The sequence below is a fragment of the Biomphalaria glabrata genome, chromosome 2 (assembly GCF_947242115.1).
Source record: "Biomphalaria glabrata chromosome 2, xgBioGlab47.1, whole genome shotgun sequence".
NCBI classification, from domain to species: Eukaryota; Metazoa; Mollusca; class Gastropoda; family Planorbidae; genus Biomphalaria; species Biomphalaria glabrata.
Genome location: NC_074712.1, coordinates 52,818,783 through 52,838,370, shown reverse-complemented (window position 1 = coordinate 52,838,370; position 19,588 = coordinate 52,818,783). Strand labels below are relative to the sequence as shown.

The 19,588-nt window shown below is 36.5% G+C and overlaps 1 protein-coding gene across 4 annotated transcripts in view; it reads right to left on the bottom strand.

Moving 5' to 3' along the window:
• The window catches only part of LOC106077156 (uncharacterized), a 39,902-nt gene extending 20,893 nt beyond the window's left edge, over window positions 1–19,009 (bottom strand). The window contains exon 1 of one of the 4 annotated variants that reach the window (XM_013237934.2): window positions 18,954–19,009. The gene's annotated coding sequence lies outside the window, so the exon portion shown is untranslated. Of the gene's footprint in view, window positions 1–2,880; window positions 2,901–2,960; window positions 3,360–18,774; window positions 18,931–18,953 lie in introns of those variants that run through there. The other 3 variants (XM_013237932.2, XM_056021391.1, XM_056021392.1) reach the window with 3 other exon arrangements.
• Window positions 19,010–19,588: the final 579 nt, after the last annotated feature.

Genomic DNA, 19,588 nt, shown 5'->3' with positions numbered 1-19,588 from the left:
TAAGTCATGATTAACATGCATGTCTAGATTAACCTAGGGACACGCGTAGGACGTAATCATCTTTTTTTTCTTTTTTTTTTTTTTTGCACTAACGTCTGTGTTTTGTAAGATACTAGAAACCAATCATGAGGGGGTATGTCAAGTCTCAGTGCGCAAGACGGGCGAAAGAGTGTCACTTTGTGTTTGACTGAATCATCCACCTTGAAGAATTTTGAATTCAACATAATTTAGAAATCGAGATTTAAGAACCTTGAAGAGAAGACATTGAGGTAAACACAGACCAGTCTTTGTGCACTCTAAGGGCTGTAGAGCTAGCGGGGACATTGGTCCGAGATTGTTCCGCCGTGTTCAGGATCCAATGATGGATATTAATTAAGCATCAATATCTTCCCTGTGCTTTATTTATTCAACGTAATACTTCATGTCATTCAAGTTATTTTTTCCTAATTGTACAAACGATGTCTATTTATTGTTTGCTCATCGCTGGATATTTTATTGAACTAACTCAAGGAAAATAGATTCTACACTGTGCTTCTTCAGTGTATTCAAATAGAGGCATCTATTGGGACCTACGAAATAGTGTGTGTCGTGTAATTGGGGCAGGCAATACTACTTTCCAAAACAAATCAAGACAATAATAAACTCTAATATTATATCTATTTAAGAAAATTCAAAACACAGATCAGATCTATTTGGATAAGATAATTTTTTATTGGTCCAATCAAATGGAAATTCAGTTTGACTACAGTTGACAACCTCAGCGTAACTACTGTACAATAACAATACAGATGCAAATACGAACAACATTCACGCACGAAACATTTACACACTCACAACCAGCGCTTTATAAATTAAACTTCTATGTACTTCAATCTCGATGACGACAGATGACCTTGTAACACTCAAATCAAAAGTAAGATAAAATAATTTTTAAATCTTTTCTGTTTTAGTCCTAATGGAAAGGAGACGACCACGTCATTCAGATCTGATGTGACTGGGTTTAATGGGTGCAGGTTGTCTTTGAGAATCGTGTGTGTTTTGGAAAGGCATCTTTCGTGAAAAGGTTCTTCAAGAGATGCTAGGGTTTTGGAGATTTTCACTAAACAATGTCAAGGACGCTAAACTGCACTTTAATGTTGCCAACTAAATAAAAGCTAGAAAATGTAGAGCTCAGAAAATCTAATTCTGCGCTGCTAAAAAGTGCACACACACAAAATAGCATAGAACTTTGGCTTATCAACATTACTACTTCCTATACACGTCAGAAATGCTTGCTATTTATAGATTTGCGACGCGTAGGAAATCTCTACTAAATATGGAATAGATCTATTCTAGAACAATAAAACCATAGATCAGAACGGATTTATTATCTTCATATTGATTCTGGAATTGTAACTTATATTGTTATAACTCTGCCATGCGCAACGCCATCTAAGCTAGTGCAGAAGGTGCGCACTGTTAGAGACTAGACTGAAAAGGATGTCAACATTAGGAAGAAGAGATCAAGTCTAAAGCCGATATGTAGAGACAGTTCTAAAGACAGATGTTGTTTTATGTGCTTGTGATGTCCTGTGAATAAACATTCTTGCCTCCTTGAGTTGCCTCCCTTAAGTTATTACATTGGTGTCTGGAAGTGGGATTGGGCGACTCAACGGAGGCCTTAGGTAGGATTTTATTTAAAATAATAAAATGACATCTATGAAACGGCTAGACGAGCTGGAATTGAAGGAACTGATGTCGCATGCGAAACGAGGAATAGACTCGTTGATGAAGGAGCAGTTGCCTGTAGACTCGTTAGTGAAGGAGCAGTTGCCTGTAGACTCGTTAGTGAAGGAGTAGTTGCCTGGCCAGGACTTTGGCTGCACAAAAAGTGGTGAAGGTTGGGGTTGGGGATTGTAGCGCCGTCTGTGACTGTGTTGTGGGCAAGTCTTGCGGGGGTGACTTTCAAGACGAGACACGTGACAACGATTGCTGCAACGACCTCTATATGATGTACCAAATCCAAAGGAAAGAAACAGATGAAGAAGCTAGAGAAGTCTGCTATGTGCCTGAAGCTTTTGTTCCTAATGTATCTTCAACGAGTACCTCAGTGAGCTGGACAGATCAAAACAATGTTGGGTCTGCTGCTGTGGACTTTAAAGACCTCTGTTTGTCAGTACCTTTGACGAGAACTCAAACCATGAAAGCCTGATAATCGTTTCTGATTCGTTGCCTTGGATGTCGTCGGGTCAAATTGTGAATACGGGCACCAACAAAGGCCAAGGCAGAAACAACGAATTTGACTTTGTCTGCGGCATAAGAGAGAACTCGAAGCTTGTAACTGCTTCCAGGCGATTGACAAGAACTGTATATGCGGCGCCCTGCGGGGACAGTGCCCATGCCAAGAGACCTAGCAACACGGTCTGAACTTAACAGACATTTTTACTTCTGTTTACATTGTCTGGACTAACTACAGTTACTACACCAATAAGCCTACAAAATCCTTATGTAATAATATCATACACAGATTTATTTCAGAACATTAAATAATTCGTTGGAATATTCGTGGTGTACATGTAATTTTGAATCGGTACAGCTACAACGCATGTATTATACTTATGTAGTGAAGGCATGAAAGACATTATTTCTAGACTATATGTACACATTTTCTATATGAAACATGAGAACAAGGCTTGATTAAATCTGACTTGCTTTATAAACTGTCAACCGATATAATTGTGTGCACCTTTAAATGATTCAAATGGCCTTGTTTTTAAAACACTGCAAGCCGAATTATACAATGAGCATGCATTAAACACAAATAGGTACGTTTATGTCATGCATTTATTATAAAATATGCATCTAATAATTTTACAAAAGTTCAACACGGGAAAAACTCACTCAGTTAGACTAATTAAACAATTCAACAATTACACAATTAGCTTTATAAGTGGACTATTCTACACACAGGAGAGACTCACCCAATACAAACTACAATCCACAGAACATCAAAAACATCTCATGTTGTGATGCCACCGAAACCTTCACCTTCAACACAGTCCTTTTACCTCACACAATCCCCCCCCCACACCATCAACACAGTCGTGGAACCTCACACCTCCCCACATTTTCTTGAAATTATCTCACTAGCAATAGCCAAGAAAAACATTATCTCCCCTTTCTCTCCGCTCTCCATCCCTGCACTATTCTAATATCTTTCTTCAGGTGCTCATTTCTGCACTTAATACTTTCTCAAATTCGCACCCGAGCCCAGTTTTCAAGCACCCCTCTACGCATCTCCCCTCCCCCCAGTGTCAGGGTCTCACTTCCAGTTTTGTTTTTTCAGAAGACCTCGTTGTATGTACTTGCACTAACCTATATGTCTAAAGTCATTTACCTATTTAAAAAAAAAAAAAAGCCACACACAAAAAAAGAGCCTTGTTCATTTCACTTGTTAGTATTTATTGTGTGTGTTAGCTACCACTTTAGAGCTACTTCTTTAACTACCTATCTACCTGAGCCAAGTTTACCTCCTCTACCACCCCCACACACTTATCTGCCTGTTGGATTCTTGTATAGCCTGTAGACTGTAGGTTCTCTACAGAATGTTGGCATCTAGCACCTAGCTTACTTCCCTTTGATTCCACGTCATCAAACACACCCAGGTCCCATGTTTTCTCAAATTGTGAACTGACACCACCAAATGTTCGTAGTTTGACATTATAATTGACTTCTTTAGTCCTGAAAACTTATTAAACAATACAAGAGACCTCGTGTTATAGAGTGTGTGTGTGTGTGTCTAGATGATATAGAAAGTTAGTTTTGTAAAATGACTACCGTCAACACCGCCTCGAAATTTCAGACAAAGTAGGAATTCAATTTCCATGTAAATATGTATATTTTGTATATTATCCATTGAGTCAGCAAGCTTGCTCAAGACTAAGACTTCAAAGTGTCTTGCAGAATTCAACAGGGTTACGGATATAAGGCAATAGTGTCTTAAATCTTAACATTTGTTAAATAATAATTGCATGCCACAGATCATTGCTCCAATTATCCACAGTATTGGCATCAGGAAATAGCCTTTGCTTTGCTTAACTCCGTATGTTGAAGATTTCTGAGCAAGAACCATTAAACAGCAAGTTGTCATGGAAACTCTTTAAATATACTCAATAGTTTCAGTAAGCAGCCTATTTTGTGCAAGATTTTAAATGAACCATCTTTGCTGACAAGGTCGAAAGTTTGGGTGAGCTCAGCGTACAGAGGCGTTCACTGCAGTGTTCTTTGAACTGTCGTTAGGATGTCAATAAACAGTCAATACGGGCGATTAAAATTTAAAATCCACCGTCTAAATGTATCCCAGTATAGCATATAATTGGTTGACTCGAGAACCTCTTGTGGCGAGTATTTGTAGTAAGGAGGTGTATCTTTCCCAATCAGATCGTGAGTCAAGGCCAGGTAGTTAATGCATTAGTTTCGCAACTTGGTTATGGCGACCTAGGTAGGCAGATTCTGATAAAACTGAACAGTCAGCCATCAGGCCTACATGTTCGATTGAGTCACCAAAGTTTCCGTACTTTTGGTATTCGTCAATAGCATTAAGTTTTTGGATATGATTGATTGATTGTAATTAACTCGGTCCTGTATAGCGGTGACAAAGCTTTCTGTTTCAGGGTAAAGATGTCCAGCTTTAAGCCATGCTAAGGAAGCAGCCTTGTCAATCTTATCACCATGTAACAAAGCCGAGAACCTTCCGTGGAGTTCTTTTTCTTACAATTGTTGACACTCTTGCCCTGCGTCGTCTAAGCCAATAACAACATCATTATTTTTCAGGTTCAGATGAGTCGCTTCAAAGTCGTATTTGCTATGGAAGGAAGCTAGTTCATTGCTAGAGGCGTGGAGTTTTGATCTTTTTTTTATATATTAATTTGGGTTTTATGAAATTTGTAAATGCTCAGCAGTCTACGGCCTCCTTCCTTCCTAGGTAGAACCTTATGGCGCAAGACTTGGAGTGTAAACAGCGAAATTTGTTTGATAGTTTTCTTGTTTGTATATCAATATCGTGTGGTTCGAGGTCACTCCATTTTATGACGCCAGAAGGGTAAAGGGGTGTTGAGACGAAGCATTGCAGTCATGAGGCTCTTGCCAGACAATTTGCTGTTGAGTGTTTTAATAATTATTTCTGCCAATATTTTAAGTCCACCGCTTTCTTATTTTGTACGAAAGCATTATTTTTTTCAGATGGTATAATCTTAACAGGTTGGAGCAAGATTTTAAAAAAAAGCACCCAAAAGTTTAAAGCTCTAGCACTAGCTAAAGATGTTTGCTTCCAAAATAGTTTCTTAAATGTGGCGATAACAAATTGTTAGTGTGAAATGTAGCCTAGTCATTGTTTCCTAGCCACACAAATCAAGGAGGATGAACTGAGTATGTCCAAGCTAAAGAGATTTTCAAATGAAAAGTTAATCACAGTTATCTGCTCTTTGTTTACACCTTGATTTGCAAGATCTGGATAAAAGTAAAAGAGAAATAATAAAAATAGAAACGATAAGGAGAAATATGGTGGCCACAAAATGGAACTGAAAGAAAAACGTAAGAGGAAGACAAGAGGAAGAAAAGTTGAGATCCGCCTAAATTAGAAACAATGGACGCCATAGTGAAAGATGATAGTGGATTAAAAATAATAAAAGCGAAAGAACTTAATAATTGGATTATCATTATACAACGTTAAAAGTGCAATATATATATATATATATATATATATATATATATATGTATATATATATATATATATATATATATATATATATATATATAAAATATATATGTATATGGTTTATTAAAATATTTCGCTTATCAATTCTTCCGCATCCTGTACACCGGATATACACCAAATATTTTTGTGAAAATCTCCAATGCGATCGAAAGAGAACAGTGTATGTAATTAAAATAGATCGAAAACAAAATCTAATTTTACAACTTTGTATGCAATAAATATGTGAGCAAACTCTTGTTCTATTCATTCATACCGAAAAAAAATCTGATTTGTTTTGTTGTTCTAGTCTAAAGGTTACGTAACACGAAACTCTGCCATGAGATCTTTAAGACTTTCTCAGACGACCAATGTGAATGTATGATCAAAGCTAATGCCACTGCAATGCACAGGTAAAGTGTACCATCTATGTTTCCACCCACTGAAGCTGCTTCTTGCTTCGACCAGTTTGATCTCGTTTTAACTCACTTGACATCCAAAAGAAATATGGCCGAGTTTAGCCTGCCTATCAGCATGACAAAAAACATAGGTCAAAAAAAAAAAGAAAATCTTTTGCCTAAGGTGAAAACCGGGAATCAATTTTGCACTGTGGCCAGTCGATATTACACAAAGCAATTTACCTTCAAACAGTTCTTCTACTTCATGCCTTTCACACACTTTCAGCAGAGTCAACAACAAAGCTCACACCTCCCCACATTGTCTTGAAATAATCTTACAGGCGATGGTCAACATTAAACCACGTGTTATTAAAGCAACACAATCTGTCGAAATGTAGACTTCTAATTCATTAATCTGTCGAAATGTAGACTTCTAATTCGTTAATCTGTCGAAATGTAGACTTCTAATTCGTTAATCTGTCGAAATGTAGACTTCTAATTCGTTAATCTGTCGAAATGTAGACTTCTAATTGGTTAATCTGTCGAAATGTAGACTTCTAATTGGTTAATCTGTCGAAATGTAGACTTCTAATTGGTTAATCTGTCGAAATGTAGACTTCTAATTCGTTAATCTGTCGAAATGTAGACTTCTAATTCGTTAATCTGTCGAAATGTAGACTTCTAATTCTTTTAATCTGTCGAAATGTAGACTTCTAATTCGTTAATCTGTCGAAATGTAGACTTCTAATTCTTTAATCTGTCGAAATGTAGACTTCTAATTCTTTAATCTGTCGAAATGTAGACTTCTAATTCTTTAATCTGTCGAAATGTAGACTTCTAATTCTTTAATCTGTCGAAATGTAGACTTCTAATTCGTTAATCTGTCGAAATTTAGACTTCTAATTCTTTAATCTGTCGAAATGTAGACTTCTAATTCTTTAATCTGTCGAAATGTAGACTTCTAATTCGTTAATCTGTCGAAATGTAGACTTCTAATTCTTTAATCTGTCGAAATGTAGACTTCTAATTCTTTAAGAGTGTAAGAAGAAAAGGAACAAAACATTTTCGTTGTATGAAAAGTATTGGTCCCGATCACTCCATAGTAACATTTTGTTTAGAGAATAACAAATTATGCCTACATTTTTTTTCCCTAATGGCTGTTAAAATGGCATAGCGCTGAGTAAATGAAATGAATGCTATAATTAGATTTCTAAAAAAATGCAGTTTTTAAAATTAGCATTCAAATATACAAAATGTCACCAGGATTCCAATCTAAAGCTCTACAAGCATTCCAATTCCATGCTCCACAGGGATTCAAACCTCGTAATCGTCGGTTAGGCAACCTATCGCTTCACCACTTGGCCACCACTCCTTGCGGTAAAAGCAGGTAGGTAAATTTAACTAGCCAGACATATACACAAACAATCTGTCAGAGCAACAGACATTACATGCCCCACTGGACGTAATAGTTGTTTTTACCAGAGTTATGTCACTCTCATGACCTACACATAATGATGACATTAGGAAATATTAATTCCTGTACACCCCCCCCCCCTTTTTCCATGCCAGTGATACCTTTTCTCATGACCTTGACATTTATGCTCCTACAATACGCTTCCAGGTCAGGTTTTATTCCTTGTCAGCAGATAACACAACGCTTCTCAAATTTTGCCAGTAAGTCTGCGTAAAAGAAAGCAAGTTTGTACCTCTGTCAAAACATCTTCTTGTTTGAATAAATCTTTTAGTTGGCCTACGAGTGTGTCTGTGTGGACATAATAGCTAAATAGATGAGTATAGTTCCTAGTTTATAGATTCAAGTTTAGAGTTTAGAGCAGCTGAGCAGGTATTTGGAATCAAGTTCTTAACTCCCTTTCCCGCTACTAATGTCGTAAATTACAGAGGCGTCTAGATAATTTTAAAATTTTATCGGATGAGAAAAGACACTTTAGAAACAGGCTGTTTGAATGGCGGCCTGGTCGTGCGATATGCGCCTGGACTGTCGTTTGGAATTCATACCTTGTCCGCTGCCATCTCCCATAATCCTGCAGTAAATTATCTTCAATTCTGAAGGAACAACCGAAACCTGTAAAACATTCTACAAATATATTACCTCGTGCACGCTTCCATTGTTAGTTGTAAATAAACCTGCTGAAAAGTGATCAAGAAGCTTCTAGGAACATTGTGCGACATACAAGTGAGAGCGATACTTTTTAAGCTCCAACAAATTCAAATCACGGCAATCAATAGTCGTCCAAATATTAACAAACTTTTCGTTTCGTTTTCGGGGACTGACTTCATTCTAGCAACAGAATTGTTAGAATTTTAATATGATGTTTGAGATTTGTCCAAGAGATCAGTTCTAGCTAATATCCCTATCGGTCTGCGCACTTAACACATGCTGAAAGCCTTGCAGTGTTTCTCATACTATTATGTGATTCAAGAGATCAATGCCTCTAACATAAGCCATAGTTTGAGAAAACAAATATTAGCTCTACTACTATAACTCTTTAAATAATGATTAAATTTCTAAAAAAAAATGTTTGATTGCATTGAAATCTAATTCATTACCTTATGCTGTTTATTTCTAAATCTGTTTAAAATCTTCCTTTGTTTGACAAGTCTTTGCAATGAAACGACTTCATCAATCTCTACTTTCACTATCTGTTTTTGTATTTTATTATGTCTGCGGGCGTCAAAAGATACGAAACATAAACGTTTGGATTCGGTGTCTCTGTGTGGTCAGGGCAAGCCACGTTTTATCTTAGTTTTGGGGAACTCCATCAAGTTGAAGGTAACACTCCGGATCTAGGCAGCACGAGACTTGAGCTACAAACAATGTGAACAGTTATTTCTTTACCGTCTTTTATCTTCAGTTCCCGATTCCCAGCGTTTTGCCGTTCCCCTGGCAAGTTCATCCAGGTAAGCTCATCCTGGGCATGAGAGATAAACAAATGTTCCAGACTCATTTGAGGCTTAGAAGCGTTCCATTAAATTAGTTGGTCGCAACGTGTTCCACCATCTACTTGCAATGTATACCTACTTTTACCTTCTGTTCGGCCAAGTTTAGCCAACTATATGACATGCTCAATGGATGGTTCTCACGTGTTAAATCTTAAGACTACATTAGTGCTTTGTATCCGCCTTTGGATTGGGCACGTCAACTCATTAGTCAATGCTAAGATTTTAAGCTTCAGTATTAATTCCTAAACCCATAACCTTTAGGATATGACGACTTCAGAGGTCCTCGTTATTTATTTAGTCACAGCAATAAAGTGACATAACTAATAACAGAGTTAGATATATACTATAATGTTTTATCATGTTTGTTTATTAATATTAAACATAATACGATATAGCAGCACATTAGATTCTATGTTAAATTATTACATTAGGCCCCTATATTACGATCAGTTTAGGGTGGCTCTCAACTTGTCACTAAAACATGAGAACCGATTGGATTGATATGAACAGAGAGTCACTCGATGTGCTAAGTTTGAAAGGGTAGGTTACGTTATTAGAAAGTCACCGTAATGACAAGATGTGTTCTAGAAAGTTACAAGCAAAATTTAGTTTCTTTATACTGTCAAGCTTTACTCGAGTAACTGCACAGAAGAAAAAAAATAAACAGACCAAGACACATGCATTGATGAAGCAGATGTAGTGCAGGTTTAATTACAAGATTCTCACAGTCATCACTCAGTCATCTCTCAGTCATGTAAACAAACACACCTGCACGCTATTCATCATGTTGAGTTGTTTTAAAGGCTGATATCGAAGAAGAAAAAAAGACATTTTGATGAACTTCTAAGTCGTCTTCCAATGATGATTTGTTTATCTACGTGATATGCAAGGAAGTCAACGAGGTTCTTCTAACACAAATTGGCGACAAAAGTATTTCAAAAGAATAAGTAACACGTAAAAACGCTGTAGATCTAACAGGAGTAAGTATTAACAACACGCCCTTCCTACATTGCAGAGGTCAAGCCGTTCGTAGGCGCTATTTGTAACTCAAGTTTTCTCTGCCCCATACTTTTTTTTTTTACTTGCACTCTTCTTACTGTGGAGAAAAAAAGTTCTGAATAACGTCTGAAGCTCAGAAAGCATGGGAAAAGCTTGACACCGAGGCTCAAACTGGAACCCGCTGGGGAAACTTGCAGCGCTACGCCAGACTATTTATTGGATGAAAGGGGAACATATTCAGCTTCTCCAATACTATCTCCAGAAAGAGCCTTTTCAGAAAGTTTTCTAATATACAAAACACTTAAAAATTTTGAAACATTAAAAGACAATAGCCTAGACTAGAAAACTAGATCTAGTTAGAGAGCTCTCCCCAGTTAGCTAATGGGGGGGGGGGATGACTCTCTGTTAGATCTTTGGTAAACGTGATTCTGAAATGTATGGGTTCAGAGTTGTTTTTTTCCGCAGCTGCCTGTGTAACAATGTACTAGAGGTGCTATAATAAATCGAGATCAAGAACCTTTTTTTTTTAATACGTTATATCAACTATTAGTTTTAAAAATAAATTTAAAAAATGTTGCCAGTAAATTTCATGAATTCGAAATCGGTTTCTTCTTTCGTTTTTGTTTCTTTTAACATCATCGCAATGTGTTTATATTATTAAAAAAAAAACAGTCCATCATCTCGTGAAGTTGTTGCCTGTTTCAATGTATCGGTGTGTATGAAACCGCATAGATCACGCATGTCAAACTCATTAAGGTGTATGGGCCACATAGAAAACTTACTATGACCTGAGGGGCCGCAGCAAAAAAAAAATCAGTTGCAAAACAGCCTACTAGTTTTTTTGTAAATTAGAAATAAGCAATACAATAATTAATGGCATACCTGTCTCTTAGCTAAATTTGTAGTACTATCGGCTAATAAAAAATACTTTGATTACGCATTTTTTTTTTTGTCCTGATGCTTGACATCTTTTCTGGGATACCATTTTATTAATGTCAGGTTGAAATTTGTTTGCCACTGACGCTTTCTTCAAAGATGACAAAATTTTGATCAGATAATCTCGAACGGTGACGTGTTTTTGTAGCTTTTATTATGGAAAAGAACTGCTCACAGAGACCAGTGCAGGCAAACATAGCTAGAATTCTGCCTGCAAATTTCCGCAATTCAACATACCGGTCAGGGTAAATAACTGTACAATTTCGGCAAAGCCATTTCAATATACTTTGATTTCAACTAAGAATCTGACTGCTATTCTATCAGCTCTAGTTGCACATTTCCAGCAGCATTTTCAGAATCAAATGAGATTGGAGATACAAAACACGAAAATTCTTGCTCGTATGAAACGAAGTCACGAAAACGGTCATTGAAAGCATCTACTAGCGATTCTAGGTGTAAGACATATTTATCAAATGTCGCAACCGTATTTAATCTTTTTAGTTCCTAACACGTTGAGAGGTGAACAAGATTTTCTCTTCATATTTGGTTTATCCACAGTCCTAATTTTGCTTGAAAGCATTTCACATGATCACACGCAGTTGTGACAATTTTGTCTTTACTTTGAAGTTTCAAATTCAAGTCTTGCAGGTGACCAGTGGGATCAACTGCTAATGCCAAATCCTGAACACATTCGTCAGTTTGGACATGTTCAACAGGTTCAACTTCATGTTCAGAAACAAAACGATTTCCTCACGCAGTGCAAACAATCTCTTCAATATTATATGTCATGAGCGCCAGCGGACTTTTGTGTAGTAGGTAACACAATCAAATTTATGTCCAATGTCATCCAGAAACATTAAAAATTGGCGAGCATTAAATCCACGGGCACGAATAAAACTGAGAAGCGACTGAAAACGGTCTTATGACATGTTGAAACTGTATGATGCACTGAAAATGAGCAAATTTAAAATTATCATCAGTCTCTCTTATTTTTGCAAGCAACTTTGCACCAAAATCATTTCATTTCTTGGTTGGTGCGCCATACCGTGTTAGACTAGATAGCTTTATCAAAGATAAATTGTACTGCAATATCACCTCCTGTCATTTCTCAAAAACATCCTCGCTTATTGTGGTGTTATGCATAGAACAGATCTCAAGTAGTTCCTCATGTATCTCAAAATTCCTGTCACAGGTCCTTATGAATATAACCAACTGTGCTACACCCTTTACATCAGTTGACTCATAGAGAGCCAATGAAAATAATTCAAAATCAGCTATTTTGTTCTTAAAACTGTTCACGCAACCTGACTGACAAGTCATTTATTCTATCTACCACAGTGTCACTAGTTAACGCTATTTCTTTGAATGCTTTCACCTTTTCTGGACAAATTACTTCGGCTCTAACGACACACTCCTTCATAAAATCACATTTATTAAATGATTTGCAATGGCTTACAATGAAGTTTGACAAAATGTAGCTTGCTTTCACTGCAGACTCACACTTGTTGTTCAGTTTAATAAATACTATTTTTCAATTGAAGTAGCTTGTCATCTCTTATTTTCCAGCGTAATAGTTTAACATTATTTTTATAATTTTTTAGGTGGCCAAGGGGGCCGCATGCAAGGTGGTCGCGGGCCGCATGCGGCCCCAGAACACCCAGTTTGACATGCCTGGCATAGAGGGCGCTGGTTGTCTAGCGGCTAAATGGAACTCATCTTAATGAACGTTGGCTCACTTGCTCCCCTTCTATGCAAACGTAGAGCAGACTGCTGCCCACGGGTCTAAATATTTGACTTTGTCTGGGATAACAAGAACTAGCCAAAGGTCAGCTAGATTTATATGATTTTAGGGTAAACAGGAAACTATTTCCACTGCCATCTAAAGAGAAAGAAATACAAAAGGTAACCAAAGAACAGGAGTAAATATTAACCACACGCCCTTCCTACATTGCAGAGGTCAAGCCGTTCTACTTTGGCCGGGTTTTTTTTCCCCGTTGTTTTTTTGTTTTGTCTTTTAGACCCGGGCCTCATGGAATAAAGTTTTGGTTTTGGTTATGTGTGTGAATGAGGATATTTTAGTAAGGAAGATTCGAGATAAATGTTGATGCCAGGTGAATATGGGTTAATATGGGTGAATCGGCTAAATTTGTTAAACCATTATTAGACAATACAAATAAATATGAATATAGCTATGAATAGCTTTCTTCCCCCTAAAACTTAACATTAGCAGTTTGTTTATGTTATTAAAAATACTTCCTAGTCGAATTTCGGGATCTTTAGGGCGCCTCTGGGTCCACCCTGCTTCAATGGGTACCTGACTTTAGTTGGGGAAAAGTAAAGGCGGTTGGTCGTTGTGCTGGCCATATGACATCCTCGTTTCCATGGGCCACAGAAACTGATGACCTTTACATCATCTGCCCCATAGATCGCAAGGGCTGAAAGAGGAACTTTACTTGTATACTTGTTGAATACAAATAAATGTTGTCCCGAAATGTTTACCTATTGTACACATCGTACAGTATTTAAAGAAAAAGGACTTCATGCCCTTCCATTACGGTACATCTATTCACACCGTTACAAACGTTACAGCCTCAGACATCGGAATATAATCATAATCAGATTTTTGGTGTTTTGCGAAGAAAATATAGACAAAGATGAGGAAGATAATTTAAATAAGTGATTTATTGTTTGGCTTCTAATTATGGGTAAACGTTTCTAAAATGAATGTCGTGTCCAGATTCGTTGGACTGAGACTCTGGAAAGCACTAGTAATAGTTGAAAGATTAAAGGAAGGCAGACCCGATGAAAGAGGAAATCAAGAATGTATCCGTGATTTCTTAACCCTTTACAAAGTCAACTCTATCCTTAGCACAATATGTCAGAACTCTCCCAACACTGCTCAATCTGGCTCACTTGGCCCCAGCGAGGAAATACTATATGACGTAGAACACAACTGTGACGTAAAACATTTTTTTTTCTGCAACTGTAATCAGCATTTGTGCGTTTTCTCTTCCCTCTCTTCCTAGAGTGTATTTTTTTTAGTTCGCACTGTAGAGAGTGAAGAAAGAAACGGAAGATATAAACTATAGAAGCTGCTATACCATTCTTTTAAGATGCCCAGGGAGTAGCAAACAATTTATCAGAAGCTACCAATTACACCTACGATTTATCAAACAATTTATCACGTCTACTGGTGACACAAGTTATGACTTAAAATTCACTTAATTGCCAAACTATGGGTTCATGATCTTTCTCCAAGATCTTCAACTAGAAGAGATAGTTGACATATATTTAATGAAAGAAAAACTAAAACAGGCATGTGCACTACAATACCGTTCTCGTAAACCTAAACAAGTAATTATCTAAGCAATTTATCCAATTATATCTATTTGTATTTAATCAACATCAGATCTGAAATTTAATTGTGGAGAGCTCATTGGAATTAATATCAACAACAAGAAACAAGGTTACTAAAACAGTTTGTGTGGAAATACAAACTCAAAATCGGCCCCCGAAGTGGTCCACCCAGGCAGGTAAAAAGGCAGGTTTCAATATTTTCAGAAAGCATATCTAAATGAAATTATATCAAAGGCAAATGACAGAGATGACTGGAGAAAGAATGTTGACAGATCTTGTGCGGTGCCCCAACGGTTCAGCAGACCAAAGAATAGGTGAAAGTGAAGGTGAAGTTAGATGTGAGCCTGGCCTAAATGATGTCATATAATGATTATCTAATTGATCTAATTGTTTTGTAAAGGGTCAATCTCTTATTCAAAGCCTTAATGAAAAAAAAAACATCAGGAAAAAAAATCTTTTAGTTCAGTATCTTGTGAGCCTACGGTAGCGCTGCAGTTCACGCGATAATATAAAAAAACTACTTATAATTTATTGTTTTAAATTATTTTCCCCACTTATATGCATATTAAATAATTGTTTTCTCTTTTGTAAATGTGGTAGTCAGTATGAGAGAACGTACATAACTTAGCAACACATTAGTAAAAAAAAAATATTTTGTTGACAAAAATCTAAAACCGTTTGCATATATGTATTATACTATGGTAAATAGTCATCTCCCTTACTAAATAGCATCCCGTATTTGTTACCATTAATAGGTGAATAGTTATGGAAAAAAAAGTGTATTTTTATTTTAAAAAAATGATTGCCTAGTTGATTTAAAAAATTAAATTTTTCGCTTCAAGGAATGAAAAAAATAGCCGTTGCATTAAAACGCCTATAGGCCTAAAATATTATGATGTCGGATTTTAAATATCTTTTCTAATTTACGAGATCTAAACGGGACGGACGGACAGGCCAAACAAAACTAATAGCGTCTATTCCCCTTTCAGGGGCCGCTAGTCTTACTTTCTTAGCAACAAGAAAGAAATTTATAAAACTAACAAAAATTCCTAATTTCTTTGGAAATGTTTTGTTTATATTTCTTGTATATATTGAGCCCAGAGACTGGTAAGAAAATAGGTCAGAGTGTACAATTTTAACCTAGGTGAGAGGAGCTATTTCGAAGGGGGCTTGAAACACGACACCCTCCCCCCCCCCCATGTGGTGATATGCTTACAAGAAAATCCAATGACTCCTTGAATGCTTTAATATGAAGATGCTAAGATAGATCTATATGTTAGTTGCAAATGTCAGATGAGCATCGCCCGTGGTGTCCGATCAGACTCATACGCATGCGCTGTAAAGGTTATCCAAGCCTTTCAAACTATTTAATCATTTTCAAACAGCAACCTTCCAACAGATGTATTATCAAACAAACATGCTAGCAGTAATCTCGATACAAACACATTTAAACAACAGTTTACGCTTTTTAACGGTAATCGTAAAACCATGTATTTAGCCGTACGAAACGAAAACAAAAATTGGGTTATCATCTAAAAAAAATAAATTTGTTTCCAAATGCGTGCGCCTAGAATTCTTGCGCTTTTTTTAAAAATCGAACCTCCTAATTAAAACAATGTAATGACAATGTCTTCGATTCCGAAGATACAGGTTAAGTGCAGTGTTTCACTTGAGTAAGTAAACCCAGTTGTGACCTGCATATTTTTCCACAGCTGATACAGACAAAGCCGTTGTCCGCCGGAGGTCTACTAAAATTAAGTTTTCTTTACGTCGTTGTACGCCTGTTTCAAAGCTGTTTCTTCAGTAATTTTGTTTTAAGAAACGTTGTGGCAAAAATCACAGCGCACAGAATTATTCAATACGTCATTTGTTTTCAACAATATTAATATAGGCCTTGGTCTAGAATAGTCTAGATTTGTGTGCCACTATTGAAAAAGAAAATGTTGAAATCATAGACATAAATAAATATAGACTGGCCAATTAAAGAGTTTTATGAAACGAAAATTTGTGACTTGCAATTTTGTGTACTTTATTATAAAGCATTTATGAGCAGTATAAAAGTTAAGTATTCATATCTATACACACCTATATATATTGTAAATAAGGAGGCAGTGTAGTTTTGTTTAATCTCTAAGAATGAAGATCGTGCAACTTTTCATATTTCGGAAATCCGAATACAATAGATATACATGTTTTCAAGTTACATGAAGTTACTTCCTTTTTCCAGTCTATATTTATTTATGTCTATGGTTGAAATATTCATAGTGAAAAATATAACAACAAGAAAAGGATTTGATATGTGCTACGATGCTATAAAGGTCTACAATTTGTAAGAGTTACAGTCGGAGTAGTGCGAATGCAGAGTGGTGTGAATGCGTGTTTTGAATGGAAATGGCATTGTGTTATTTTTTTTATAATGTATCGATAACTGTTTGCATGCTCTATATCTTTATAAGAAGCAAAGTCCTTATGTAGCTTTTTAATCGCTATGTTTGTAGGCACTAAAAAGATGAAGCCTACTAATAGCACTGTCTACGGATGTAGGCTGTTAGATTATTTTTGAAAATGTGTTAGATTAATTTAGTATTACACTGTAGTCTGTAAAAGATGTTTGTAACATGACGCTTATATAGCCCTTTTATATGAGAATATTATAAAACTTTTCAGAATTTAATGCGTCTCATGGTGGCATTCATGAGGTCCTTTAGGTGGCCCTACCGGGCTAATGCCCATATAGTTAGTCCGCCCCTTGACGACATTATTGGTTGGAACTTTACGTCATAAGCTTATCTAGATATTGACAATGTGTAGAGATTGGAGTGATAGTATTATTGATCTGAAGTCTAAATGTGATGATCACATAGGTTGATGTTTCGACGAAAGTCTGCAGATTTTGTGTAACATCTCACCAACAACCAACCTGCATGGATATAGCTCAAAGCAACAAAGAAAAAAAAATGATAGCACAGCGCAACCGAACACATATCGGTGATTTAAAAACTTGGAATCAGACCAACATTACAAAAGGATCCCTCGACAACACGGCAGCACCGCGAGTCTTAGCTGGCGTTATTGGCATCGTTTGATTGTCGTTGAACACGAAGAAAGGAAGCCTCAACACAACGAGTTATAAAATGAACATTGCAATAATGTTTATTTGTTGTTCTATCTCCTGGCCATCGCTCTGTAAATATTTATTTATAACATGACTTGAGCGATCTCTTCGCTTTCTTGATCAATTGGGCTTCCTTGCCTTTACACTTAGTAAACATTATAACACAATATAGATTGAGAGAGAAGGAGAGAGAGACAGAGATTTAGGGGGAAACAAAAAGGATAGACAGAAAAGAAAGCAAACAAAATTACTAATGATCATTGGTCATAGCGACACACTAAGTGAACTAAAAGGGAAAGGGAATGAATCCTTCAAGGTGCTTTCCATGTTGAGCAAGAAACATTGTCGAACAAATAAAACAAGCAAAATATTTTTTTTTAAATCCCTAAAAAAAAAAAGCTTTTCTAAAGGGGAAAGAACTCCGTCCTGAAAAAAATATCTACCAATAATGTACAAGTTATTACCCTTATTAGATATCAAACAAAATAATTTATTATCCCTACCATTAATTAATTGACTAATTGGAGTATTTTTGTTTATTGGTTCCTGTTTTGTTAGGTACAGTAAATAATTGTTTAAAGTATCAACTTGATCGGAGAATGCGTGAGGGAAAAAAATCGTTAACAATTTTTTTAGGGGACTAAACCCAACAAAGTTAGCCATATCTGTGCATGCAGAAGTATTACTTTCCCTTGTTGCTATTAAACAAAAAAAAAATAAATGTGATTTACAAGTAATTCAATGTAGAATTGGTTACTTCTTTTTAGTGATTCATGTCTTGTCTTGTATATGTCTATGGATAATTGTGCGAAGTTTGACCTTGATCCGAGAATGAGTGTGGGAGAAATAACGTGTACACACTTTTTACCATACAGACAGACAGACAAACAGAGTGGGTTGATATAAGCTTTTTAATAAAAAGTTAATACCAATACTCATTTCAATCCAAACATTTCTACCTATTGCTCTTCATTGTAAAATAAGACTACGACTAAGTATCTGATTATTTGTTATATATTCTTTCATTTTTAGTCGCTTTAATTCTAATGACATCTATAAGCCTATCAAATTACTTGTACGCAATCTTCATAAACGTTTTTTTTTAATTACAATAATTATACATATTCTTCATTAAAATTGTTTAGAAAAAGTAAACTTTTCTTTTTCTACTTTGTGTATATGCGTATGATCAAAAAATTCATGTATAAATCTTTTCATTCAATCAACATGCAAGAAACAGGGGGCAAAAAAAATCACACAAAGTATTTAAGACTTACCAATATCTTCAATGCCACTTAGTAGCTATCGCTCTTGAAACATTTCAAAACGCATTGGAATAAAAGGTCAAACTTATGCTTGGTGTATAAGAAACAATAGAGAGGCCCTGTTAACGAGGCGGCCCTGTCGAAAATACAAGGGGAGAGAAGAGAGAAAAAAAATAGGAAGAAGATCTTACCTGTGCCTGCCTAACGGTCACTGTTACTTGCCCTGTTTTCTCTTCTTTTTTTTTTTCATCCTCGGCACTTGATGGTGGGTCGGGGCGGTGGTAGGGTGTCAGCACGTGCTAGCGTTGGTGGAGCTCGCCAGAAAAGGGTTCACGCGCAACCTAGTCAGGAAGGAGATAGAGGGCGCTTCTGCTGTATACACGCCGACACACTTCAATCTTCACACGCCTGCACAACACCGCCAAGTTTTTCTAACGTTTTCAATTGATTGTACACTTGGTGGTGATGCTCAGTACAATAAAATTCAACCTATGTTTCTTTTATTTTACATGCTCAGAATTGAAGATTTTTACTTCCTAGTCCTGATCTCCAACAGGACGGTCGGCGGGAGTGGGTAGGGTGGCGGCGAGCAGGATTCGAACATGGCACCATTGAAACCACAGTCCAGAGCGCATGTCAAGCGACCATGTTATGTTTTCTTAATTGTTTAAAATCAATAATTAGTTGATAAACCATTATGAAACTGACTAGACTTTGAGGACGTTACTGAATCTCTCATCGCATCTCTCATCTTTCCCTTTACTTTCGTCGTAGGAGCTAGATCCCTCCTTTTTCCCCTCTTAGAAGCATATCAAGAGAGAGGCCG